The sequence below is a fragment of the Macaca fascicularis genome, chromosome 12 (assembly GCF_037993035.2).
Source record: "Macaca fascicularis isolate 582-1 chromosome 12, T2T-MFA8v1.1".
Lineage (NCBI taxonomy): Eukaryota > Metazoa > Chordata > Mammalia > Primates > Cercopithecidae > Macaca > Macaca fascicularis.
This window is the reverse complement of record NC_088386.1, coordinates 39,798,230-39,825,274: the sequence shown is the minus strand read 5'-3', so window position 1 is coordinate 39,825,274 and position 27,045 is coordinate 39,798,230. Positions and strand designations below refer to the sequence as shown.

At 37.4% G+C, this 27,045-nt stretch overlaps 1 protein-coding gene across 49 annotated transcripts in view; it reads left to right on the top strand.

Moving 5' to 3' along the window:
• Positions 1-27,045, top strand: part of GTDC1 (glycosyltransferase like domain containing 1) — a 376,361-nt gene that overhangs the window by 25,694 nt on the left and 323,622 nt on the right. For 13 of the 49 annotated variants that reach the window (XM_074009029.1, XM_074009013.1, XM_074009025.1 and 10 more), the window contains exon 2: positions 12,616-12,738. The exons of 30 other annotated variants lie outside the window; for them this stretch is intronic. The gene's annotated coding sequence lies outside the window, so the exon portion shown is untranslated. Of the gene's footprint in view, positions 1-8,954; positions 9,344-10,377; positions 10,482-12,613; positions 12,739-27,045 lie in introns of those variants that run through there. 6 more of the 49 variants (XM_074008998.1, XM_074009010.1, XM_074008995.1 and 3 more) reach the window with 2 other exon arrangements.

Sequence of the window (27,045 nt, the reverse complement as noted above, 5' to 3'; positions counted from 1 at the left end):
CTGTTACATGTGATATTAGCTCTAAGTTTTTTGCAGATGTCCCATATCAGGTAGAGCAAGTTCCCTTTTATTCTAAGTATACTGAAAGCTTTTATTAAGTTGCATATGAATGTTGAATGTTGTCATTTTTTTTTTGCATTTATAGGGTGAATCATTTGTATTTTCTTGTAACACTTGTTAATATGGTGAATTGAATTGATCAGATTTTGAATCTTAAACCTGTCTTTGCATTTTTGTGATAAACTCATTGTTTCATGGATTTTTATGTTATCTATGAAGGATATATTCTTTTACTATGCAAAATTTGATTTGCTTAATTTTGTTATTGATTTGTGGATGTATGTTTATGAGGCCTATCACTTTTTTTTTTTTTTCTGGGGGGCTCTTATGAACTGTGTGTGTTCCTTCAGAATTCTTATGTTGAAGCCCTAACTCACAGTGGTATTCAGAATTGAGGCCTTTGAGAAGTAATTAGGTTTAGGTGAGGTCAATGAGGGTGGGGCCTTCTTAGAAAGAGAAGAAGAAGAAAAAACCAGAGTTCACTCTTTCTCTTTGATGTGAGTACACAGTGAGAAGGCAGCCATCTACAAGTGAGGAAGAAGGCCCTCACCAGCTAACTGAACTGGTTGGCATTTTGATCATCACAGCCTCTAGAACTGTGAGAAATAAATTCCTGTTATTTGAGCCACCCAGTCTGTATAGTATTTTGTTATAGAAACCTGAGCTGAGTAAAACCAGGGAGTAGGGTTGTAATGTCTTTGTCAGATTTTGGTATAAAGGTCATGATTGTTTCAGTAGATGCAGAAAAAGCGTTTGACAAAATCTGACACTTTTTTTTTAATGATAAAATACTCTAATAATAATAAGGAAATTTCCTCAACATGGGAAAAGGCATCTATGTAAAAACCACAACCAGCATCTTAATAGTGAAAGAGGAACAGAGCAAGAACGTTGCTTTCACTATTCAGTTTTGTATTGGACTTTCTAGCCAAAACAATTAGTCAAGAAAAAGAAACAAAGGCATCCAAATGGGAAAGCAGTAAAACTACCTCTATTTGTAGATAACATGATATTCTATATGGAAAATCCTAAGGAATCACTAAAATGTATTAGAATTCATAAATGAGATCAACAAGCTTGCAAGGTATAATAGCAATATACAGAAATCAATTATATTTCTATACATTGGCAGTGAACAAAAATGAAAGTAAAAATTCCATTTATAATTGCTCTAGAAACTAAGAAAATTTAAGAAAAGTGGTAAAAAAAAAAATGGTACTCTGAAACCTACCAGAAATTATTGAAAGAAATTAAAGAATTTAGACATCCCATGTTCATGGATCTAGATGACTTAATATTGTTAAGATATCAGTATTATCCCAAATGATCTACAGATTCAAGGCAATCTCAGCTGCCATTTTTCTTCTTCAGAAAAGGCAAAGCTGATCCTAAAACTTACATGGAAATTTAGGGTACTCAGAATTTTCAAAACAGCTTTGAAAAAGAACAACAAAAGTGAAGGAGTCATAGTTCTTGATTTCAAAACTTAATACAAAGCTACAGTACCTAAAACAGGGCAATACTGGTATAATGATAGACATATAGGTCACTGGAATATAACTGAGAGCCCAAAATTAAACCTGACTTTTATATTCAATTGATTTTTAAAGGGTGTCATGACAATTTAATAAAGAAAGAATAGTCTTTTCAGCAGATGGTGCTGGGGATAGCTGTGTATCCACTAGCAAAAGAATAAAGTTGGACCCCTTTAATATACTGTATATTAAAATATTAATGCCAAATGGATTACAGACCTAAATGCAAGAACTAAAACTATAAAACTCTTCAAAGAAAACCTAAGAGTAAGTCTACTTGTTCTTGGGTTAGGCAAAGCCTTTTTCAAGACACCAAAAGCACAAGTGACAATAGAAAAAATAAATGTATTGGACTTCATCAAAATTAAAAACTTTATACTTCAAAAGACACTATCAAAAATAAAGTGAAAAAAACCAACCCACAACATGCAAGAATATATTTGTAAGTTATATTTGTGATGAGGGACTTGTATCCACAATATATAAAGAACTCTTACAATTAAATAAGACAATTCAAAAATGTGAAAAGTATCTGAATAGACATTTTTTCTAACAGTAGGCATATGCATAGATGCTCTCAGTATCATTTACTGTTGTGAAATGCAAGTCAAATCAGAATTTCTCATCTGTGTCTTTGTATTTTAAGTTATAAATGAAGTTTGTATTTACCTTTGAAAGTTCTATTTTTTAAAATAGCTTTTAGTTATTATCATGTTACATTTAGAAATAGATTCTTCTGTAATCCCAGCACTTTGGGAGTCTGAGGCGGGAGGCTCACTTAAGACCAGGAGTTCAAGAGCAGCCTGGCAAATATAGTGAGATCCTGTTTCTGTTAAAATAATTCTTAAATACATTGTCAAGTACTGTTTTAGTATATTTATTGTTTAGTGTACTTGCTATCTTGGTATGCTTGTTCCATCATATCTGTTATTTCTGGATCTATTTTTTATTGACTGATTTTTGTCTTAGGAGCCACATTTTTCTACTTTGTATGTCTGGTAATATTTGGTTTGTTGATGGGGATTGTAAATGTTGCATTATTGAATGTCTTGATTTTATTGTCTTTTAAAAAAGTTTAGTTTTATCAGGTAATTTACATTCTTTGTGAATCAGCTTGATCTTCTTGGGGCTAGTTTTTGTTTGTTAGGGTTGTTTTGAGTATCCTTTACTATAGAGGTAAATTTGGTGTGATTCTTCTGTATCCTCTGCTGAATGCTGTGCAGGATCAATGAAGTCCCTCTACCCTTTTATTCCAAATCTGCCTGTCTTCTAGGCTTCTGTGACCTTTTGGAAGTGTTTAGGTTATTGTTCTCTCATATTTGTTCTTTTACTAGTCTCATGGAATCTTAGCATATTCATCAGAAGAGTACACGTGGAACCCCTGTGCAGACATGTGGTGCTTTTCCTCTTCTTAGCTCCTATTGCTTATGTACTGTACACTTACAAATTTAAGCAACCTTAGGCTCCCTAAAACTCTGATATCTGTTCCCTCAACTCAACTGAACCACCATGTAATTAGTATCTCCCACCATGATGCAGAATGCCTCCAGGCAGAAAACTGGTGCAATCATAGGGTTTCCCTTTCTTTTAGGGATCGTAGTTCATTGCTGCCATTATTGTCCACTGTCTGAAAATGATTGTTTTATATATTTATCAAATTTTCTGGTTGATTATGGTAGGAAGTGGGCAAGCCTGGTGTTGGCTAATCAAAGTCAATATTGGAAATGCCCTGTTACTCCCTTCTTATATTGAAACTTAAGAAAAAATTAAAAGTTTTTGCATATATCTTAAAAAGTGTTTTATTTATACATATCCCATCACAAAAAATTATTGAACATTTTCCACCCTTTTCTTGATGATGTCTCTTCTTTTTAAATTATTTTATGATGTAGACTTAACGTGCTTTAGACTTTTGAAAATGCTTCTCTCGTAATTTTGCTAATTTCTTTTCCTCCTCCAGTATTTTGTCCATATTGAGGCCAATTTCAGTTTTCAGTGACTCCCTTATCCCTGAAACAACCTTTTTTTAAAGAAATCATCTTCATTATTCACAAAAGGAGGTTTTAATATTTAACCTTGGTACTTAAGGGCCTGTCCAGTAAGTCTTGTGTCTGCATATTCTACTTTTTTATACTTAACATAGTAGTTCACCATCTTGGCCAGCACTACTTTACTAGCCTCTGTTTCTTTGGTAATACTGTTTCCTTTGTTGAAAGCCTGTCTTCAGTGCTCTTTGTGAAAAGCCTCACCATTCTTCAGAGTCTCTCATGTGTTTATTATGGTGCTTTTCTTTTCTTTTTTTTCTCTTTCTTTTTTTTTTTTTTTTTTTTTGGGAGACGAGTCTCGTTCTGTCACCCAGGCTGGAATGCAATGGTGCGATCTCTGCTCACTGCAACCTCCACCTCCTGGATTCAAGCGATTGTCCTTCCCCAGCCTCCCAAGTAGCTGGGATTACAAGTGTGCACAATCATGCCTGGCTAATTTTTGTATTTTTAGTACAGACAGGGTTTCACCATGTTGGCCAGGCTGGTCTCAAACTCCTGACCTCAAATTCTGCACCCGCCTTGGCCTCTCAAAGTGCTAGGATTACAGGCCTGAGCCACCATGCCCGGCATTGTGGTGCTTTTCTTACTAGGATCTAGTTACTAGTTACAGTTACTAGTTTTCTTTTTTTTTTTTCTTTTTTTTTTTTTTTTTTGAGACCGAGTCTGGCTCTGTGGCCCAGGCTGGAGTGCAGTGGCGCGATCTCAGCTCACTGCAAGCTCCAGCTCCCGGGTTCACGCCATTCTCCTGCCTCAGCCTTCTGAGTAGCTGGGACTACAGGCGCCTGCCACCACGCCCGGCTAATTTTTTGTATTTTTAGTAGAGATGGGGTTTCACCTTGTTAGCCAGGATGGTCTCGATCTCCTGACCTCATGATCCGCCCGTCTCGGCCTCCCAAAGTGCTGGGATTACAGGCTTGAGCCACCGCGCCCGGCCCAGTTACTAGTTTTCTTGCTAGGTTTTAGTTCTTGAATATTTGTCAAAAACTCCTTACTACTTTGTAAGCTCATTGAATGCTATACTCATCTTTGATTCTGCCGTAGGCCAGTGTTCTGACTGGCCTAGAAGTGGGCACATAGTTGATGTTCTGTGAATACATATTGAATATTGGCTGAAACAGCCTTTAAAATAGAAACTATAGATAAATTTGGCAGGTGTATCCTGATCTTCAGTGTGGCTTGTTGAGGTAATAAGTTTATGATATGAGTGTACTGTCTAAGTATCATGCTTTCCTAAGAGACACCTTTCTGTATGGCTGTAATTCTAAGTTAGGGAACAGATAGAAATATAGGGTCCCTTCATTTCATCTGTGTAGTGTTCAGTAAAGACAGGGAGATTGCTACAGGCAATCTGAGTTGGTTACCCCTCTCGTTCTCCAGTGTGATCATATCTTTCTTTTTACTTATTTTATGACTCTTTTAGCTTAATATCTTTTAGTCAACAGACATACATGTGTGTATATATTTTTATATATGTATATAATTATATATATATAAAATTGAGGAAAAGCAATATTTGTGGTGGCATGGGGTGAAAACAAGTAAACCCTCAATGACTATGGTAGACTGATATTTTCTGTATGCCCTAAGTGTGGAGATGAGTGCCATTGTAGGTAGAGGAGGAGCACTTGGATGTGTGGTGGCCCTTTAAGGTTCTCAGAGGCTTGTATCTAGGTGTATAAATCAGGGAGGGCCAAATGTGCTTTGCCTAGCACAGCTTTCACTGACTGAGCAGTCTATTTTCAGATAGTCCTTCAGATAATGAAAGTTGTCATTGCTTAATTTTATACACTCTTCCACTTATTTATACCTACTGCCATTCACTGAGGTCATCCCTTCAAAAAGTACTTCTTGAGGACCCATGATGTGCCCGTGCTGGCACTGAAAAGATAAAAAAGACATGCTTCCTGGAGGAGTGGCAGTGGCCTTCAGAGGTCTTGATTAGTGCTTTGGGGCCACTGTTTGAGGAACCTGCCGTTTAATACTTGCGTTTCCTCCAGAAAGCATGTGGGCATTGGTGGTGGATGTGCTTTTAAAAACAGCCTCTTGGCCGGGTGCGGTGGCTCAAGCTTGTAATCCCAGCACTTTGGGAGGCCGAGACGGGCGGATCACAAGGTCAGAAGATCGAGACCATCCTGGCTAACCTGGTGAAACCCCGTCTCTACTAAAAAAAATACAAAAAACTAGCCGGGCGAGGAGCCCAGCTACTCGGGAGGCTGAGGCAGGAGAATGGTGTAAACCCGGGAGGCGGAGCTTGCAGTGAGCTGAGATCCAGCCACTGCACTCCAGCCTGGGCAACAGAGCGAGACTCCGTCTCTAAAAACAAAACAAAACAAAACAAAACAAAACAAAACAGCCTCTTGTGGCTATATTTTGTACCTGATCCCGTGTTTAATAAGATGGATGATTCAGTTTCTTCTGTGAATTCAGGTTGTGATATTTGCATCTTTGGAAATGCTATTTAGGAAATAATTACCAGCATGGAAATTCATAGTTTGTTAATTTTCTTGAAGATACAAGGTCTGGCACGGTGGCTCATGCCTGTAATCCCAGCACTCTGGGAAGCCGAGGAGGGTGGATCACTTGAGGTCAAGTGACCTCAAGTTGGCCAGCCTGGCCAACTAGGCGAAACTCCGTCTCTACTAAAAATACAAAAATTAGCTTGGCGTGGTGCTGCGCGTCTGTAGTCCCAGCTACTCCAGAGGCTGAGGCAGGAGAATCACTTGCATCTGGGATGTGGAGGTTGTGGTGAGCAGAGATCATGCTACTGCACTCCAGTCTGGGTGATGGAGCGAGACTCCGTCTCAAAAAAAAAAACCCAAAAAAACAACAAAAAAACCCCAAGCAAACACTAAACTAAGACAAAAGAAAAAAGGTACATATTTTTTTACTAGGTGCATAGCTGTGGTATTTTGTGTAATGGTAATAGAAATGTAAAAAATGGTTTATTGGAAGGATTTTGGTCTTAATCAGATTTTTTTTATAAAGATTAAAACATTGACATTGCTATTGGCTAGAAAAAAAACCCATTTTCTTTATTTTTTTCAATGTGCTAGCCTTTAGTAAACAGATGGTCAGACTAAATGCTTATGATTAAAAGTGCCTCAGAGTAAACATTTGCAGATATTTGGGAAAGGGAATATAGTTAATGCTAAAAATTTTGGGGGCTTCTGGTTCACAGATTTGCATTACTTATCCTCCTTAGCTGATAACATATACTCATCAATAGGCTGGACAAGACCGTTTTCTTGTTTTGAGTTATTTTTTCCTTTATCCCCTATCCCTACCCCTGTTTTGCACCCCTATCCCAGTCTCCCTTAGTAGACCTTGACTTGCATGTGTTTGGCATATTACCTTGGATTGGCACATGTCTTTGAAAAATATAGAACAGTTTGTATATTATGTATATCTTAAATTCAAACTTCAAGCTTTCTTTTTCACTTTTGACACTTTTTAATTTAGACATGTTATGGTGTATATCTCTAGCTAAATACTTTTAAACATAGTTTGGTTCCTTTGTAAGTTATCCAGGTAATGGATGTATGGATTGCCTCTAAAACCACTTAGACATAATGCTGTGATAAACATCTGCACACAATTTTAATACTTGTTTTATGTGTAAGTTCTTTGGGCTGTGTATTTAGGAGTGAGATTACTGGATATAGGTTAGTGGCTTGCATTAGCATTTTTCTCCACTTGTTCATTTATATTTATTTCGTGCAATTTGTGTATCATTTGACCATTTAATTATAGACAATTAAAAAATAGTTTTTACTGTGGTAAAATGGACCTAACAAAATTTACTATTTTAACCATTTTTAAGTGTACAGGTCAGTGGCATTAAGTACATTCCTATTGTTGTGCAGCCATCTCAACCATCTTTATCCAAAGCTTTTCATGTTCCTCAACTGAAACTGTACCCATTAGGCAGTGGGTAGTCACTCCCCAGGCAACCTGGCAGTCCCTGGCAGACTTTGTCTTTATGAATGAGACTACTGTAGGTACCTCATACAAGTAGAATCATACAGCATTTGCCGTGTTTTGATCAACTAGCTTATTTTACTTAGTGTAATATCTTCAAGGTTCATTCATGTTGTAGCATATGTCAGAATGGTTTTCCTTTCTTTTTTTTGAGACGGAGTCTTGCTCTGTCACCCAGGCTGGAGTGCAGTGGCCGGATCTCAGCTCACTGCAAGCTCCGCCTCCCGGGTTTACGCCGTTCTCCTGCCTCAGCCTCCCGAGTAGCTGGGACTACAGGCGCCCGCCACCTCGCCCGGCTAGTTTTTTTGTATTTTTTAGTAGAGACGGGGTTTCACCGTGTTAGCCGGGATCGTCTCTCGATCTCCTGGCCTCGTGATCCGCCCGCCTTGGCCTCCCAAAGTGCTGGGATTACAGGCTTGAGCCACCGCGCCCGGCCGGTTTTCCTTTTTTAAGGGTGAATAATACTACATTGTATATACATATACCACATTTTATTTCTCCATTTGTCCATTGATGGACTCTTCTACTTTTTGGCTGTTGCGAACAATGCTACTATGAATGTAGGTGTACAAATAATCCGTTCAAGTCCCTGAGTTCATTTCTTTTGAGATGTATACCCAGAAGTGGAATTGCAGGATCATATTTTTATTTTTTGAAGAACTGGTGTACTGTTTTCCGTAGTGGCTGCACCATTTTGTTTTCCCACCAGCAGTGTACGTGGATTTCAGTTTCTCCACATTCTTACCAACACTTGTTTTTGAAATTTTTAAAAAATTTGAAAAGAGAACTCTATATTATAGTAGTAGCTAGCATTAAGTAAGGGCTTACTGTGAGCCCAAGTGCTGTTCTTTAAGTTTTACACGTGAGAAGCTTTTAGCCTTCACAACAGCTTTCCAAGATGTATGTAGAGAATGCACCATTAATAGAGTTCCTAGGATGATAAACTGGAACTTTGAATTGAGGCACCAGTATTCAACACATGCGTCTATATCCAAAGGAAGTGCTAGACCTCTAGTATGCAGAATTATAGAAAGCTGGTTTTGTGACATTTGAATCCCTTTACTCACATAGACGCTATCAAAGCGGGGGGCTGGGGGTAAGATTTTGTTAGACGAATTTTTCTGCAGGTCATCAGAGATGTCTTACCATATGTCTTACCATTGTCTCCCACAAGTTAGGGGTCTCTGAATCTTTTGTCAAGTCTAGTGAGAGAAGTTTCAACTAAAGTATATCTTAGGGTCACAAGATATTGGTGCTTGACTCCACCTGGGAAAGCTGAAGTGTTCTATAGCAGTAGCGGTGGGTTTGAGAAGTAATTGCACTCTTCTCTGTCAACAGGGAAATCAACCTGTCATTTTTAAAGGGATCCTGCCGAAGAAAAAGTCTCCTGCCAGGGCAAGAAGATCCCAGCAGTAATGGGCTGTTTGTGTACCACCAGGGGTCAGAAGCTAAGGAGGCATTAAGAGCTTTTAGCAGAGAGAGAGCAGTGTCTCTGGCAGGATATTTGCAATTGGAAGAGTATACCATTGGAAGAGTGCACATAAGCTCCCCAAGAGAGGAAGAATTAGTGTTAAACACTCTGCCATATCCCCTCTGCCATAGCCCTAGATCATTTTGCTGCAGATAGCAATCAAGAACTGTCTTGTATGCCTGACCTCTCCTCCCTTTCCTGACCTTGATCCTGGTGGGCTCAGAAAACTCAGGAAGATGGTGGAAGAGAAATTGGTGAGATGAGGAGGATCCTGTTCCTTCACTGACAGTGGCTGGCGCTGGGCAGGCCCCAGCTGAGTGAAGAACATAGATTTAATGTTACGTGTACTTTGGAGTTTTGGTTGTTATTTGGGTCTAGTCTTTTTATTTTGTAAAATTTGAAGCCTATTGGATGTTGAAACAATACAATATACACCCCATACCTTTTACCAGTTATTAACATGTAGCCACAGTATATATCGTATATATACTTTTTTGGGCAGTGGGATGGGGCTGAACCTTTCAAAAGTGACATTTTACCCCTTCAGCTTGTTTATCTTAAGAATTAACATATTCTGCCGGGCGCGGTGGCTCAAGCCTGTAATCCCAGCACTTTGGGAGGCTGAGGCGGGCGGATCACGAGGTCAGGAGATCGAGACCATCCTGGCTGACACGGTGAAACCCCGTCTCTACTAAAAAATACAAAAAACTAGCCGGGCGAGGTGGTGGGCGCCTGTAGTCCCAGCTACTGGGGAGGCTGAGGCAGGAGAATTGCGTGAACCCGGGAGGCGGAGCTTACAGTGAGCCGAGATCCCGCCACTGCACTCCAGCCTGGGCGGCAGAGCGAGACTCCGTCTCAAAAAAAAAAAGAATTAACATATTCTCCTATGTAGTCATAATACTGTTACCACACCGAGGTCTTTACCATTGGTATAATAATGTATACTATACAGTCCATATTCAATTTTCCCTGATTACCTAAGACTTTTTTTTTTTTTTTTTTTAAGAGATGGAATCCAGCCCAGCTCTGTGGCTCACACCTGTCATTTAAATTGACTATATGATTTTCTCTTACTTACGAGGGACCAGAAAAGTTATGAGGATTGTATGAATTTTTACTATAGGCCAGGAGTTGGTTTATTCTTGAGTAGGTTTAATAGACCAGAACGAGACAAAAAGTTTTTACATGAAATCCATCATTTCTGCGTGGTCAACCTGGCGGGCACACTTTTAAAAGAATGTCTCAATTCAGTATGCTCTTGCATTATTCAATAATGTATTTCTTGTAGGTAAAATTGACAGAGTAATGATAATTGTTGAAGCTGGGTGATGGTGGTTCATTGAACTTTTCTCCCTACTGTTGGGTATAATTGAAGATTTTCATGATGAAAAGGTAAAGGATTTTTTTGACTCTTGTATTTTCTAATTTGTAGATTTGGAATGTTAGTAAATCACATAATACATTATTCCTTAATATCAGAGGAAATCAACTTATAAAACTAAAACAGTAATAATAATAGTTTTCCATATGTAGGGCAAACTAAGCTAAGTCTTTTCCAAATTCACACCTCTCTGATATAAATTATTTCATTATAAAGCAATCATTCTTTGAAGTTTATACTCATTTTGAAGACTTTTCGCCTTTTTCTTGTTTTGTCATTTGTCTCTGAAGTGCAGGAGAGACCGAGTCCACGGTTGGCTCTAATAATGGTGATGGTGACCTGGGTTAAAGTGTAGTCTGGGTGAAAGTTCATGTTGGGACCAAAATTAAAGCTAAAGTTTATAAGAAATAGGATTGAGCCTGAGGGGTTTCAACATTGTACAGTGTTGGAGCGTGGCTCTGATTCAAAAATCAGGGTTATTTTTCCAAAATTGAAACAAAAATGAAATAGTCCTGAAACAGTGTTGTTTAGCCTTGTTAGAATTTATGTCTTTGGAATTTGAAATACTTTGTGTATTAGCTATAAGTGATTTTTTTTTGTGAATAGAATTTTTTTTGTACTTTAATAGAGTGTTTTTTTAGTCATAATTTTAAAGCCAAAGGTAGAATCTTGTAACTTTGTCCTAAATGAACACTTTTGATGGAAGTCAATAAAATACTACACTAAATGTCCCTGTATACATTATATACATTAGTGATTTCTGAGTGTTAAAATTTTTGCCTTTCTTTTGGTTTATTTTATCTGTTTTCTAAAGTGAATAGTTATTAATCGAGTTGCATTGATAAATGACATGATTTTAGTTGGTCTTTGTAAGAGAGACAGTTTACTCATCAACCTTAGTGTTTCTTAGCAACACAAGTTATTCCTATCTTGGGCATTTTCATATCTTCCTTCAGACATACATTGGAAATAGTTTATATGACCTGATGCTTGTCCATCTGTCCTGAATCTCTCATTACTTCTTCATTACCTAAACATCCTTGTTAAACTTCATGTCCATACAATATATTCTTCCAGCTTAATAACCCACAGTTTGACTTCAGCATCATTTGGCTTATCACAATCTTAAAAGTGTTCTGAGAAATAAATTTATTTTGTGTATTGTGTAGCTAAAAGTTACTGAAAATGTGTTATATTTTCATAATAAAAAAAGTATAAAAATAATGCTTTGGGCCAGGTGCGGTGACTCACGCCTGTAATCCCAGCACTTTGGGAGGCCGAGGTGGGAGGATCACGAGGTCAGGAGATCGAGACTATCCTGGCTAACATGGTGAAACCCCGTCTCTACTAAAAATACAAAAATTAGCCGGGCGTGGTGGTGGGCGCCAGTGGGAGCAACATGTGCAAAGGCCATGTGGCAGGATGCAGCAGGGCACATTGAGAGAAGCTGGAGTGCAGAGTGAACACCTGCAAGATAAGGCTTTCAAGGAGATTAGTTTTAAGTAAAAACTTCATTCTTTATATATACTTTATACAAACTGTGAAATCAATAATTATTTTTATATTGACTTCTGTGTATCATTATATTGACTTCCGTATATCTATTTTAAGACAATAAACTTTGTTTTCAGATATTCAAAAGATTTGAAGATTTCCTCAAGTTCCTTTTTCCCATTTGTTCCTTTAATCCCCTAACTAGGAATCCACTGATGATCCAACTGCTTGAGTATAACTACCCCAGTGGCAGAGTCCTCCCTTTCTTCTTTGGAACCAGCTTTATTTCCAGACACTTTTAAGTAATGGAGAATTCTTTCTTATGTGAAGCCAAAATTCTGGATTTTACTCATTGATACTAGTTCTCAGTGGCAAAACTGAACAAGTTCAGTTTGTTTATAGACTCTTTTACTTATTGAAGATTACTTATATATAGCTATAAGTCTCTTTTTCACAAAGAGTTTTTCCCCCAGTGTTAAACAAATTTCAGGTACACACACACACACACACACACACACACACACACACACACACACACAGAATGAAACACCCTCCCTCCCCTACTCTGCATGTACCAGTTGCCTGGCTTCAATAATTGTCAACCTATGGTTTTGATTGATGGAGACTTAATGAATACCATTTTTGCCCTAGGACTTGCTGGATATATAGAAAGGGACCTGACACAGTTTCTGGCCTTAAGGAGCTCTCATTCCAGAGGGGAAGAAAAAAAATAATGATGTCTGAGAGCATCAGAAAAGAACCTGCTCTGGTCAGGTAAGAAAGGTTTCCCTTAGGAAGTGAGCCTTAGTTGCTGTCTGAAGGGCATACCAGTGGGAGCAGCAGGTGCAAAGGCCTTGTGGCAGGATGCAACAGGGTGCATTGAGAGAAGCTGGAGTTCAGAGTGAACACTTCTAGTTGATAGGAAATCAACTAAAATAATACAGCATAATGCATACAGTCATTTAATTTGTAAGAGAATTATAGGATTATAAAGAAATAGTGCAGGAAGGGCATTTTACCCTGCTAAGTGGTGGAAATGGGAGGAATTAGTATACAAACTTAGGCTCTGGAAATAGATTTCCGGAGGGTTTTGGAGAAAGTAAGCAAGGTAAGCAACGTTCAGATGTTAGGACAGCTTCTAAGACAAAAATTCTCCTTTGGCAAAAATCTTATATTTATATGTACTTTTAAATAGATATTTCTGTGGAGAGAGCCCTTAGTTCATCAGGCCCACAGAGAGGTTAATGATATAAAATAGGGCCATTGTGTAGTCCATTAAGAGACGAAGCATTGAGAATTGAACTTAGTAGCAAAGTCTTAATGGTCAGCTCAAACATTCCTGGGAATTAAAAAGCCAAAAGAGACAGATACTCAGTAAACTTGCCTGCAAGTAATCTTTTTTACTGCACATAGATGGAAAATATTTGTACTCTTCTTATAGCTTAAATCTGTTACATATATATATATGCATTGATTATTTTAAAATATGAGATAATTAGTTATTACGCTAAGAGAGAGGTCAGGGATTCAATACCTGGAGAGATTGATATCCCCACAGCAAAACCACTGCTTTTCTCTCTAGACAGTGTTGGAGTCTTTACTTGGTCCAGTTTGAAATGCATGCTGTGTGGACATGGGGAGGACTTAAAATAATGTTTAGAGTTATGTTCAAATCTATCCTTATCTTTAGAGCCTTACCATGGATAGGTTATTGTGTGATCTTGTTACTGAGATTTGCCCAGCCTGAATTTTGAGACCCATATGATATCTTTCAGTACAGCTACATGAGAGTATAAGCATATATATGCATGCATTCTAATGCAGTGGAGCAGTTTTCTCTTAGAGCTTTTCCAGTCAAGGAAGCAGGTACTATTTACAGTGTATATTAGACAAATTGGAAGCAGGTGCTTCCCACTCTCTCTTTCTCATCTTTGTAGCCATTCTTTCACTGTGGCCCTGCTTGTATCTGTATACTACATGCATCTCTATGGTTTTTCTCTTCTTGTATGTTCTAGAATAGATGTGTGACAAAAAAGCCATAATGCAGTCTTTTTTATTCACTCAGAATGTTAATTTATGTTTGAATACTGGAGTCGACTATTTGATCATTCCTTTTTAGTTTATGATTTGCTTATTTATTTCTTCTCCTGTTTACTATTTAAGAATTACATATATACTCCAGTCTGGCAGAAGTGATCAAATATGATTTTTTTAATAAAATATCTTCAAAATTTTATTGGTATGTAGCTTGGTGCCACATTTTGAACATGTATATGATCACTTGTTATGTTTGAGTGTTTCTGAAATTGAATTATTTGATAATTTGTGAAAATTATCTTTTAAAATGAAATAAAGTGACAAGGTTTATCCTTTTGAATTGATAGGACTAACTGTTATTAAAATCATATTATTCCCCATGAATCAGACATAAAAGTCTTATTTCTTCTTTCTGTTTCAATTATATAATTTAAGTTATATCTTCCTTTAGACATGTCCCAGTTTATTGAACATACTCAATTTCCATTGTAAACATGTAGATAGGGTAGGTGACTACATAAATTTTTTGGGATAAATTTTGTAAATAGTATTGGAAATTAATCTTAGAATTCTAAGTGTCACTATTATTTTTCTTTAATGCTTCTGTTTGTAGTACAGAGTACCGAGTAATATAGTGGATAAAACACATAGTCCCAGCCCTAATAAGAAAGACAGACTAGTGTGTAAGTAACCTGAATAAATGGTATAAGAGAAGCACAAATAAAACTCAGCTGAAAAAAAAAGATTGTATTAGTCAGTTCTTAAAAGATAATGATACTTGAGCTGGGCCTTAAGTAACTGTTAGAAAAATGATGGGGGAAGATTTGGGAAAAGGTATTTTAGGCTGAGCAGATAACACAAGAAAAGAGAGTCTTAAATGCCTTGTATGATTGAAGAGTCTCTAGTGGTCTCGCATAGGAACTGAGGGGGAGCCATCGGTGATTAGACTGGACTCTCCAAAACTGGGTTTGATTATCTTGTAAGGGTGTGCAGATCTTACTTGTTAGGCAGTGGACAGCCTTAGAAGGTAACAGACCATCTTTAATGTGTTCTCTGATATATTCATAACTACTCCTGTTGTTTGTAGTAGATACTACAATATTCATTTTAGAGAAAAACTAATGCTCAGAGGAGCTAAATAACTTGCCCAAGGTCTTGTGACAAGTAGTTGTCAGAGCTAGAATTCAAACCAAATGTTCATTTGAACCTGCATGTTTCATCTCTTTTAAGTGGGAGAACAAGGCAATCAGGCTGAATTTCAGGAATATCTCCAAAGCAGTTGGTTTCTTGGATTAGAAAGTAATACTGTAGAGGCATGGTAGCCAACTGGGAGACTATTTTAATGATTCAAACAAGTGGTAGTATGAACTTGAATTTGTGGTAGTAAAAATAGGAGTGAAAAGAAGGGTGTGTATATGAGATTAAGGTAGGAGAATTGTCAAGACTGCATCATTAAGTACGGATAATAAGAATGCATTGTTTCAAACTCATGTGGTAGAAAAATGATGTCCCCAGTGCTGGCTTACCTGAGCTAAGAGCCAACTGGTTTAAAAGAGAGACTGCAGCTTGCCAGGGGTCCAGAATTAAGTGATATAGTGGTAAAGTGATTCGATTGTGAAGAGTTAAAGGGTGAGCTATAAAAGTCACATTCTAGCTTCAGGTTAAACATATGAGCACAGAGCTGAAAACTAGAGGCAAAGCCTAACATTTGGGTAGACTGTGAACCTAATATGGAAGGAGTACCTGAATAAAGGGTGAAGGCACAAAACGATTATCATGGGCTGGGCCTGTGCTGACTGTTGTCCATTTGTACCAAGTTTTGCTCCCTCTCAGCTTCCTCTATGGTTGTACTAGCTGTTATGGGTTGAACTGTATCCCCTTTCAAAAAGAAATGTGGAAGTCTTAACCCCTAGTACCCCAAAATGTGAACTTACTTGGATATGAGATTTTCACAGACTTTATTTTGGAGATAATCAGGTTAGCATGAGATTGTTAGGGCAGGCCCTAATCTAATATGACTGGTGTCCTTATAAAAAGGGGAAATTTAGACACAGACGTTTATAGAGGGACGACTATGTGAAGATACTAGAGAACAGTGTTTACAAGTCAAGGATTGCCTGAGGCTACTAGAAGCTGAGAGAGAGACTTGAAACGGATTCTCCCTCACAGCCCTTCTAAGGAACCAACCCTGCTGACACCTTGATCTTTGACTTCTAGCCTCTTGAATTATGAGATAACACATTTCTGTTGTATCAGCCACCCAGTTTGTGGTACATTGTTATAGCAGCCCTAGGAAGTTAATAAAGCAATATATAGGGGATTGGGAGAGGTATGGGGGTCTGGTGGCAGTATTCAATAGGGTGATCAGGAAAGGCTTCAATAAGAAGCTGATAAAATGAGGAGAGAATTGAAGGAGGTGAGGGAATAATCCATGAGGATATCTGCTAGGAGAACATTGTTGACAAAGACATGTGCGTCTGCTGTATTTAGGTTGAAAAAGAGGACGGTGTATCTGTAATGGGGTGACCTAGGAAATGAGGTCTGAGAGGACATACAGTGAGCATGGGCAGATTGGGTAGGGCCTTCTAAACCATTGACAGGGTTCTGACTTATATGCATTGATATGGAAAGCCAGAGGATTTTAAGCAGAGTGATCTTATCTACACTTCAAAAGGATGTTAGCCTTTGGGATGAAAATAGACAATGGGGATAAGGTAGAGAGACCAGAAAGGAGGATGATGGAATTGTCCAGGCATTAGCCAGAGTTGGTGCAAGTTTGGATAGTAGGGTGGCAGTATAAGTGAGAAGAAATGGCTAGTATTGGATATATATGTTATTAGTAGAGCATTGGGGTATTATGACAGATTGAATATGGGGTGTGAGAGAAAGCTTGGACTAAGCAACTGTAATATAACAGAGTTTGAGTAAAGAACGATTCCTGAATAGAGCAGGACCCTCTGTTCCATGCCCTTTGCCCCCAGCCAGAATAGGTTCAGAGTGACTTTGTACTGCTGAATTGGAGAAAATTTATGAACAGAAAAAAAAAAAATAACATATAGAAAATGGAAGTGAGGTACAGAAACAGTTGGATTGGTTACAGCTGGGTGTGCCTTATTTGAACACAGTTTCAACAGTTGGCTGTCATTGATTGGCTGAAACTTGGTGATTGATACAAGAATAGGTTACAGTCTGTTTACACATCCAGTTGAGTTACAGTTCGCTATGTACGGAGAAACCTTTAGGCTGAACTTAATGTATGTAAGGGGGTAGCTTTAGACTATACTTTTTAACAGTACAATATTTTTTTCCATTCTTTTACTTTCAGCTTATTGTGTCTTTGAAAATAAAGTATGTCTCTTGTAGATAGCACATAGTAGGATTGTGTTTTCTTACTCATTCTGCCAGTGTGTGCCTTTTGGTTAGTGTTTAATCCATTAGCCTTTAATGTAATTACTGATAAGGCAAGATTTACAATTGCCATTTTACTACTTATAATCTGTGTGTCTTATTTCTTTTGTCTTTCTTTATTCCTCCATCACTGCTGTCTTTTGGGTTAAGCAGCTATTTTCTCCCCCGGCCCTCACCATCCCCACTGGATGCTTCTTACACCAGTAAATAGCTATTTTCTAGTGTAGCATTTTAATTTTCTTGTTTCATTTACTATATCTTTTGTTCTTAGTTGTTTTATGCACGTGTTCTCACGTTCTACACGTTTGAGCTTTAGCAGCATTTTGAGCCTCTGCTCAATGTTTTCTAGATGATTTTCAGAGGGAAATAAATGCCAAGGTTCTGACTTACTAAGGGTTAGGAAATATGACTGAAAATAATTTTCTTGGCTGGGCGCGGTGGTTCACATCTGTAATCCCAGCAGTTTATGAGGCTGAGGTGGGCAGATCACAAGGTCAGGAGATCGAGACCATCCTGGCTAACACAGTGAAACCCTGTCTCTACTAAAAATATAAAAAATTGGCCGGATGTGGTGGCGGGTGCCTGTAGTCCCAGCTGCTCGGGAGGCTGAGGCAGGAGAATGGCATGAACCCGGGAAGTGGAGCTTGCAGTGAACTGAGATCCGCACCATTGCACTCCAGCCTAGGCAACAGAGCGAGACTCTATCTCAAAAAAAAAAAAAAAAAAAAAAAAAAAGTATTCTTGGCCAACAATTCTATTTTCTTAATATAGTTTGAATCTTCTGTTTACTTACGTTTACAGCAGGGCATCTGTTCTCTTTCTTCCTTCCTTTTTGTTTCCCCCTATCTATATCCCTCCCTCTAATTCATTCAACAAACGTATTTTGTATGTATGTAGTTGCACCAGGGGCTTGGGGTATAGTAATGTATAAAACAGATGGTCTCTTCCTCAGTCTTTGGGTCTACAGTAGATTTCACTAACTCAAATTCTTCATGGAACATTGAAATATCCAAGTAGTATACAGTAGGGTGTGGTGGGATCTGTTGCCAATTCCAGGGATATTCTCATTCAGATGAACAATAACAACAAAAAGAAGTTTTCAGGCTTTGGATGACCTCTGTTTTAATGTAAACATTTCTTTGTAGTAAGAATTGTTGGAATTTCTTTAACCACTCTCACTTGCCACTCCCTTGTTGAGTAGTGTAGTTTTTCCTGTCTTGAAAACATGCTCCTGTAACCAGTGTGCTTTAATGTTTTTAGTGTTTTCAACTGTTTATTTCATATTAATTCAAATGAGCCCTTAAAACTTATTAGATTCCATAGTGTTTATACAACAGATATGAATTGTAAAGGACAGAATCACCCTGACATTTAATTGTAAAAAGTATATTTTTAAGCCTTTGGTTTCCATTGTTCTTTAAATTTTTATAGAAAGATTGTCATTTTTGTGATAGTTTTTTTGTTCCCTTTCAAAGAAGGGGGGATAACAGGTAAACTTTTGGATTCATTTTCCATTTTTTAGTCTGAAGTTGATGTATTTCAAGAATATTATTTTCATCAAAGGATTGGATATAAATTGTGTTGGCTGCTGGACTCGGTGGCTCACGCTTGTAATCCCAGCACTTTGGGAGGTCCAGGCGGACGGATCATGAGGTCAAGAGATTGAGACCATCCTGGCCAACATGGTGAAACCCCAACATGGTGAAACCTCATCTCTACTAAAAATACAAAAATTAGCTGGGCGTGGTGGTGTGTGCCTGTAATCCCAGCTACTTGGGAGGCTGAGGCAGGAGAATCTCTTGAACCTGGGAAATGGAGGTTACAGTGAGCCAAGATCGCACCACTGCACTCCAGCCTGACGACAGAGCGAGACTCCATCTCAAAATAAATAAATAACTAAATGAAAAATAAATAAATAAATAATGTTGGCAGTGAACTCTATAATAAATGACATCAATTTTAGCAAATAACCTGGTGTACATATACTGTATGTTCAAAAAGTTAATCAAGGAGAATATAGGAATTTTACTTTGCCAGTGGTGAGGATGCTAGTCTCTTCTATCCTGTGACCCTGAGTAAGGCTTTATTGGGAGGTTAAAGCTGAGATAGATCTAGGTTTAGGAGGAAGGAACAGATTGGTCTTCATTATGCTGTCAAAAAGGTCTCATACTAATGCAAACCATGCCTAAGAAACAAAGTGTTTTTCTTTTTTTTTTCTCTAATCTTTATAGAATTTGTGTTTGATTACCAGCCTGAGGTTTGATTACCAGCCATCAAAAACTTACATATTATGTTCATATAATACCTTTTTATCAATAATCTCTGCAACCAACCTTGGCTAACTTTTAATATGACATTGGCCACTACCACCCTAAAACTTCTTCCTGAAAGCTGTAAAGTGAACTGTTTTCAGTTTTTCTGTTCTATTTGCTTTTAAGTTGGCTTCATGCAAACCTCATCATTGAAATGTTTTCTAGAGGGGAAAATTGTTACATTTGTATGAAAAAGAATTTGTCACTTCTTTCAGCTAAGTTGATTAGAAATTACATGTGAAGTATAAAAAATTAATGAAAGTCAAAGCAATCAGTAAACAGTACACTGGCCTAAACCAGTGGACAAATCTGCAGAGTGCAGATGTCTGCATTAGGAGTGCAGCGTGATACCATTTTTTCCTTTCTTCACTCCAATCTGTGGAGTTGTCCTCCAGATTTACTCTGCATTCTCTGTTAAAATATTTTTTGGAAATACTATACTCTGGGAGAACATTGGTAACTGCACATCTTTCTACAAGTGTCTTTTATGATGTAAACCAAAACATAGATGCCATGATTTTGTCTTTTAGAAGGGAGTTTCTTGGCATCCTTGCTTAGAACTCACCCCTGAAAAGTTGTTAACACTCATCTTTAAGGGGATACTTAATTTCAACAAGGTATGTAGTTTGACTCTAAAAGGGGAATCAAGCAGCTCAGAATGCTTAAATCTGCAGAGACCAACCCCAAGTCAAAGGCGTTATAAGCTGTGGTTCAGCTAATTTACAAGGAGGATAATTGCAGAAAAATTATCATATAAATTTACTGGAAATAACCACTGAATTCTTTAACTTGCTGTGAGTATAGCCTAAGATACCTGCTTTAGTTATTTATTGCTATTGACAAACTGCTGCAAAACTTAATGGCTTAAAACTAGGACAACATGTATTTTGCTCATGAGTCTCTAATTTGGAAGGGTTCATTTGGCATAATTAGATGACGTGGCTCAAAGGTGAGGGCCAGAATCATTTGAGGGCTTACTCATGCACACCTACAGTGGTTGGATACCGGCTAGAACGTTTACATGTGGCCTGAGCATCTTCTTAGTGTGTTGGCTAGCTTCTAAGGGGGAGAGGAAGGAGAGTAAGGAGCTGCGGAGACCTATATTGTCTATTTATAGTTTACTTTTGGAAGTCACACAGTACTACTTCCAAGATACTTTATTGCTTGATAGAAAGGCCTGCTGAATTCATGCTGGAGGGAAAATTGTCTCCACCTCTGGATGAGAGAGTAACAAGCTACTAGAAGGGCGTGAGGGACTGGAAATATTGCTATGGTTGTTCTTGGAAAATAGTTGGCTACATCATTTTACCTGATGATCTATATTCTCTTATTTCTGGCCTCAGATTGATTCAGTTTTGTGGGGCCAAAATGCTCAATAGTTAAATGTAGAAAATAGGAGACAGATTAAAATACTTTCCTATGATTAATGGAAAGCTCCTTCAATTACATTTTCTTTGTAATTGTATCTTTTTCTGGAACTCTAGAACCCTTAGGGGGCAGGGTTAAAATGGCAAAACCCAGCATTTTATGTTATATTAGCTGTACTGAAAAATGGTGTGATGTATTGCAGTTGAATCATCAGAGTTCAAGTCATAGTTCTGCTACTTTCTAGCTGTGTGACATAGGGACAGTTAACCTCTCTGAATTTACTCATCTACAAAGTCAAGGTGATGATCCCTTCCTTATAGATCTGCTGTGTAAAACAGAGATACGTTTAAAGGGAACCTTTCGGTGAATGGGAGGTCCGGGGGTCTCAGATACTGTCATTAGGCAGGTTGATGAAAGCGCATGAGTTAAATGTTAAATTTATAATGATCCAGAATGATAAAGTTAAGAAACTTATTTAGGATATTTAGATACTTAGAAGTTAGACCAAATATAGGTGCATGTGACTGGAAGGATTTAGAGTAGAGAAAAACCTAAGAAGGAATTCTGGAAGAATATGTTTCCATTTTGAAAGGTACATTATATCTTACCAGCTACCAATCAACTTTTTTTTCCTTTGTTTTCTTTATTTTTTTGAGACAGGGTTTTGCCTAGGTTGGAGTGCAGTGGCATGATCATGGTGTACTACAGCCTCGACCTCTTGGGCTCAAGTGATCCTCCCACCTCAGCCTCCTGAGTATCAGGGACTATGGGAGTGCTCCACTACATCCAGCTAATTAAAAAAAAAAAAAAGGTGGGCCTCCCAAAGTGCTGGTATTATAGGCGTGAGCCTCTGTGCTTGGCCTAAAAATTTTTTTATAGAGATGAGGTCTTGCCGTGTTGCCCAGGCTAGTCTTGAACTATTGGACTCAAGCAGTCCTCACTCCATGGCCGACTAAAGTGTTGGGATTACAGCCATGAACCACTGTGTCTGGCGCCTAACACCTTTTTATGGAAATGAATGTTTCAAAGATTTATTAAAATAATGAACAGTTAGTTAAGGTACTTTAATAAATGCCTTAATACCTTAGTTTTACATGTTTTATATTTAGTGAAAAATGCTAATTTTCTTCTATTTTTATTTTTCTATAATAATTGTAGAAGTGACATACATGTTATAGAAAATAAATTGAGGAAACAAATCACTATGATTCCATTACTCAGGCAGACTATTCATGTTTTGTCATATTTCCTTTCAGTTTTTTAAAATATTACAGCTATCCATGGTCAATATAATAATGTATAACTTAATAACTTTCCTTTTTTACTTAATTATAGTAATTTCTCACGTCTTTAAATTTTATTTATCAAGTAGATGTATCATACGATTTTAAGATTTTCATGTTTTTTTCTGCTAGACATAATGTTGTGATGAATATGTTTGTACATGAATATTTTTTGTCTTTATTTTGATTTTTTTCCGTAGGAGGTATTTCTAGAACGATCATTACTAAATAAAAGTATGTGAATAATTTAAGGTCTTTGATTAATGTGTTATATTTCTTTCCACAAAGTATTACCATTTTATATCTCTACTAAAATGAGAATAGCAGTATGATTATTTGTTTTTGTAAACAAAGTTGTCTAATTTGACAGTTAAAAGTATCCTTTATAAAGTTTGCATTTATGCTATCTTAGATTAAAATTTTCTTTCTAATATTTGGCATTCATTTCTTTCATTTTAATTCAAATAGATTTTCTATATGTTAGGGATATAATTTTTTCAATATATTTTCTTTAGGTTTGGAGAAATTTCGTCACCCAGTATATTTTATCCCTTTATAAACAATTTAAAATTTATTTTTTTCATTTTGTATGAAAGACATACTAGAGTCACACTAACCTGCACGGTACAGTTATTCTTTTCAATGGATGGTAGTTCTCATTTTTGGTAACTTAATTTTCATCATCTTTTAGTTATTTTTCGAGTGTGTTGTGCATTTAAAGTAGATATATATCCATTTAGTTTTTAATATTATGATTGTCAAACTTCAAGTAACCATATTTTGGTTATTCTGAAGGGGCTGTTTCATAAATAGAATTTAAGAAATTCTTCTCAGTGGCAAAATTTTAATTTCAAATGGAGTATTTTACTAGGCCTTATTCAGGTTATATAAAAATTAAGGTTTATTTATTTCCCTTTACAATTTTTTTCAAGTGTTTTAAATTCACAGACAAGTACAATACAATGTAACTCTTTCCTAGGTCTGTCAGATCTGAACCTTTTTTTGCCATGTGTATAATAGGAAAAAACAACTGTTTTCTTCTGTGTTCAAACTCAGCACAGAATACTTCACCTCTGGTCATCAAAATGTGTATGGGGCTTTTCCCTCTCTGACTGGTTGTTTGACACCAACTGGTTATCCTACAATTTAACTTAGCTCTGACATTATCTGCCTGGAGATGGTGACAGATCCTGCAGGTTAAGGGCTTGATCCCACAAGATTATCCCCCACTTCAGACACCAATCGCAAGTAGTAGGCTATCCTCAACTTCTGTCCAACTTAGCTACAAATTGGAGGTGCCCACCAGCACCTTCTTGGGAGCAGCTCACAGAACTCAGCGAAATACTTTTACCAGTTTATTCAGAAAGGATATGATAAAGGATACAAATGAACAGCCACATCAGCCAGATGAAGAGATATGTAGGATGAGGTCTGGAAGGGTCCTGAGCGCAGGAGCTTCTTTCCCTATGGAGTTGCGGTGTGCCACTCTAAGCACATAGATGTATTCACCAACTCAGAAGCTCTCCGAACCCCTTAGTTCAGGGATCTTTCTCGAGGCTTCATCAGGTAGGCATGACTGATTAACTCATTATCTATTCCCTTTCCCCTCTGCATAGGATGGGATTGGGGTGGAACTGAAGGTTCCAAGCTTCTAATCATGGCTTGGTCTTTCTGTTGATCATCCAGGAGCCCACCAAGAGTTGCCTCATTAGAAAAAAAGATGCTCCTATCGCCCTGGAAATTCCAAGGGATTTAGGAGTTCTCTGTGAGGAACCAGGGACAGAAGCCAATACACGTATCTCCTATTAATTCACACCATGTTTAGTTCAGTTTTTACCTTTTTAATCTCTTAAATAGAGCTTTATAGATGGAAGGGAGGATCTCTGTGATGCTGATGCCTAATTCCATTCTCCTTTCCCCAGCCTCAGAGGCAGCAAATAGGTGTTTGCATTGCCTGTGGTTGTTTTTATACATTTATTTAATATGCATGTATCAATAGTAAAAACCCCATACAAATGATATCTGTACCTATCCCTCTGAAACTTATTCTTTTTTCACCAATATTGTATTTTTTGACTTATTTAGGTTAAAATAAATATTGCTCTAGTTTAGTGATTTTCAGAATGTGGTGCCTGACCAGCAATCTCAGCATCACTTGGGCACTTATTAAAAATACAGCTTCTCAGGCCAGGACTGAAAAAATAAATTGTGCCATCTAGTACAAAATGAGAATGCTGGGCCCCATGTTTAGAAACTATTAATAATGTCAAGATGGTGACAGCAGAGCATTAAACCAGGCGCAGGGTCCTTCCGTGCTTGGTAGCTGTGAAGCTAGCCCTGTCTAGGCCTCACTCCTGACCTAGTGAATGGAAACTCAGAGTAAGGACCAGCAATCTGTGTTTTAACAAGCCTTCCAGGTGATTCTTTTGAATGTTTAAGTTGTGTTAGTTTTCTACGCTGCCATAACAAAATACCACAGATGAAGTGGTTTAAAGAACAGAAATTACAAACCTGCAGATGTACTCCTGAACCTAAAATAAAAGTTAAGAAAAAAAAGAAAAAAAATTATTTTCTGAGTTCTGGAGGCTGAAATTCTAAGATCAATGTGTTGGCAGGTTTGCTTTCTTCTGAGGTCTCTTTCCTGGCTATGCAGTTGTTCACCTTGCTTATATGGTCCTCTCTGATCTATATACAAGCATCCCAGGTTCCTCTTATAAGGACATTTCCTCTTACAAGGACACTAGTCAAATTAGATTAGGACTCACCCACTCCAATATCCTCATTTTGACTTAATCACCTCTTTAACGACCCCGCCTCCAAATACAGTTATTCTGAGGTATTAGATGTTAGGGCTTCAACATATGAATTCTGGAGGGACATAGTTCAGCCCATAATATCACTACTATAGTTCAGTGAATGTTTAGGGCTTTATTATATTCAGTTGTATGATTATAGTGTATCTTTTGTGTAATTGCTGGACATTTAGGTTATTTTCCATTTTTTTCTGCTGTAACAATGCTGCTGTGGAGAGTCTTGTATAAATATTTTGTGTATCTTGTGAATTTCTCTAGTTCTGATGATATATAATGGGATAGAATTGTTAGATTGTAGCAAGTAGAATCTCTGAGCTTTAGCTGATATTGCCAAGTTGGTCAGCAATTTGGAAGTGAAGAGAATTCTTCCGTTCTCTGAAAGTGTAAGAGAATTCTTGTTTCACTATCTCCCAGGCAACATTGATATTGTTAGACTTTTAAAAAAAATATTCTGGTAGGTATGAATTTCATAGGGTTGTTTTAATATGCATTTTTCTGCTCATTGTTTAACTGAGCATCTTTTTATGTGTTTATTGATCATTTAAGATTTTCTTTCTCTGTGGATTACATGTTCATGTTTTTTTACCTGTTTCTTTTGGGTCATTTGTCCTTTTCTTATTGATTTGTAGACTTTTTCTCCTTAGCATCTGCATTTACACCATTATTGGTTATGTGTGGGAAAAATACATTTTTCCAGTTTGTAGAGTTATTCGCTTTGTTTATGAGGTCTTCTTTTCTGTAGAAGTTCTGAATTTTAATGGCAAATTTATCAGTTTCTTTTTCTTTATGGTTCTTTTCCTGTTTTTATTTTTGATACGGTATCTTGGTGTGGACTTCAAGTGCCCTGATGTCAATCAAATTACAACAAACAAAAACAAAATCATGCACTGCCTTTTGTTTAATGGAAGGCTGCCTCTATGCTGTTGATTTTGCTAGTGTGTAATTTTAAATGATGGTGTTTTGGCTTTAGGAGACGACTTTTTCTGTAACCCAGCACATGTGGTTTGGAACCATATTTTGAGTTGTTTAACAGCACAAGCTTCTATTTCTGTATATGGGTGGGTTTGTCATAATGATATTTAAATAAGTAAGTTTCATTGTCTGTTAGTAAATAAGAAAGAACAGTGACTCCATCTTTGGGTATGTGCTGTCTTGGGTTTTCTTGGCCTTTTGTAGCTCAGTATCATCATCTAGAAATACACTGAATACTTTTTATGCTGCTAACAGTAGTAGTGTTTATTTGGGAAATATATGCTATTGTTATTTTACTAAAGAATTGGGCCATTTATTACCAAAAAGTAAGGTTTTTGTACCAGTCTAGGGCAACATTTTCTCTTTGTGCTGAGTTCCCACATACACTTAGTACATTTTTTCAAATTTTATTACCTTCCCCCAGCCCTGCTTCCTTGCCACAACTTCTAACAAATGCATATAATTGTGTCACTGATAGTTATAAATGTCTGCTTGACTCATTGAGGGCCCGTTGATTATTTGGATGTAGATTATGTATACTCCCTAGCCCCTGCTCTGGGAACATTTTGGCTGTTTTCAGACTTGCTTATATCTCCATTACAAAGCCATGGTGTATACCAAGGAGGAGGTGAATACCATCTTCCTAATTGTCATGAGTTACTTTTTGGTGGCCGAACTTGGTGGACAAAGTTCGATAAGTTTTAGGATGGTGAGAATTGAAACTAGTGTGGTCCAGTGTTAGTATCAGAGCTTGTTAGATTTGCACATTTCTCAAGCCCCAGCCCAAACCTGCTGAATCAGAATTCCTAAAGATGAGGCCAGGGAATCTGTTTAAGAAGCTCTCCAGGTGGTGTAAGGCAGGTATGTGAAGGGCTGTTCAATAGCATT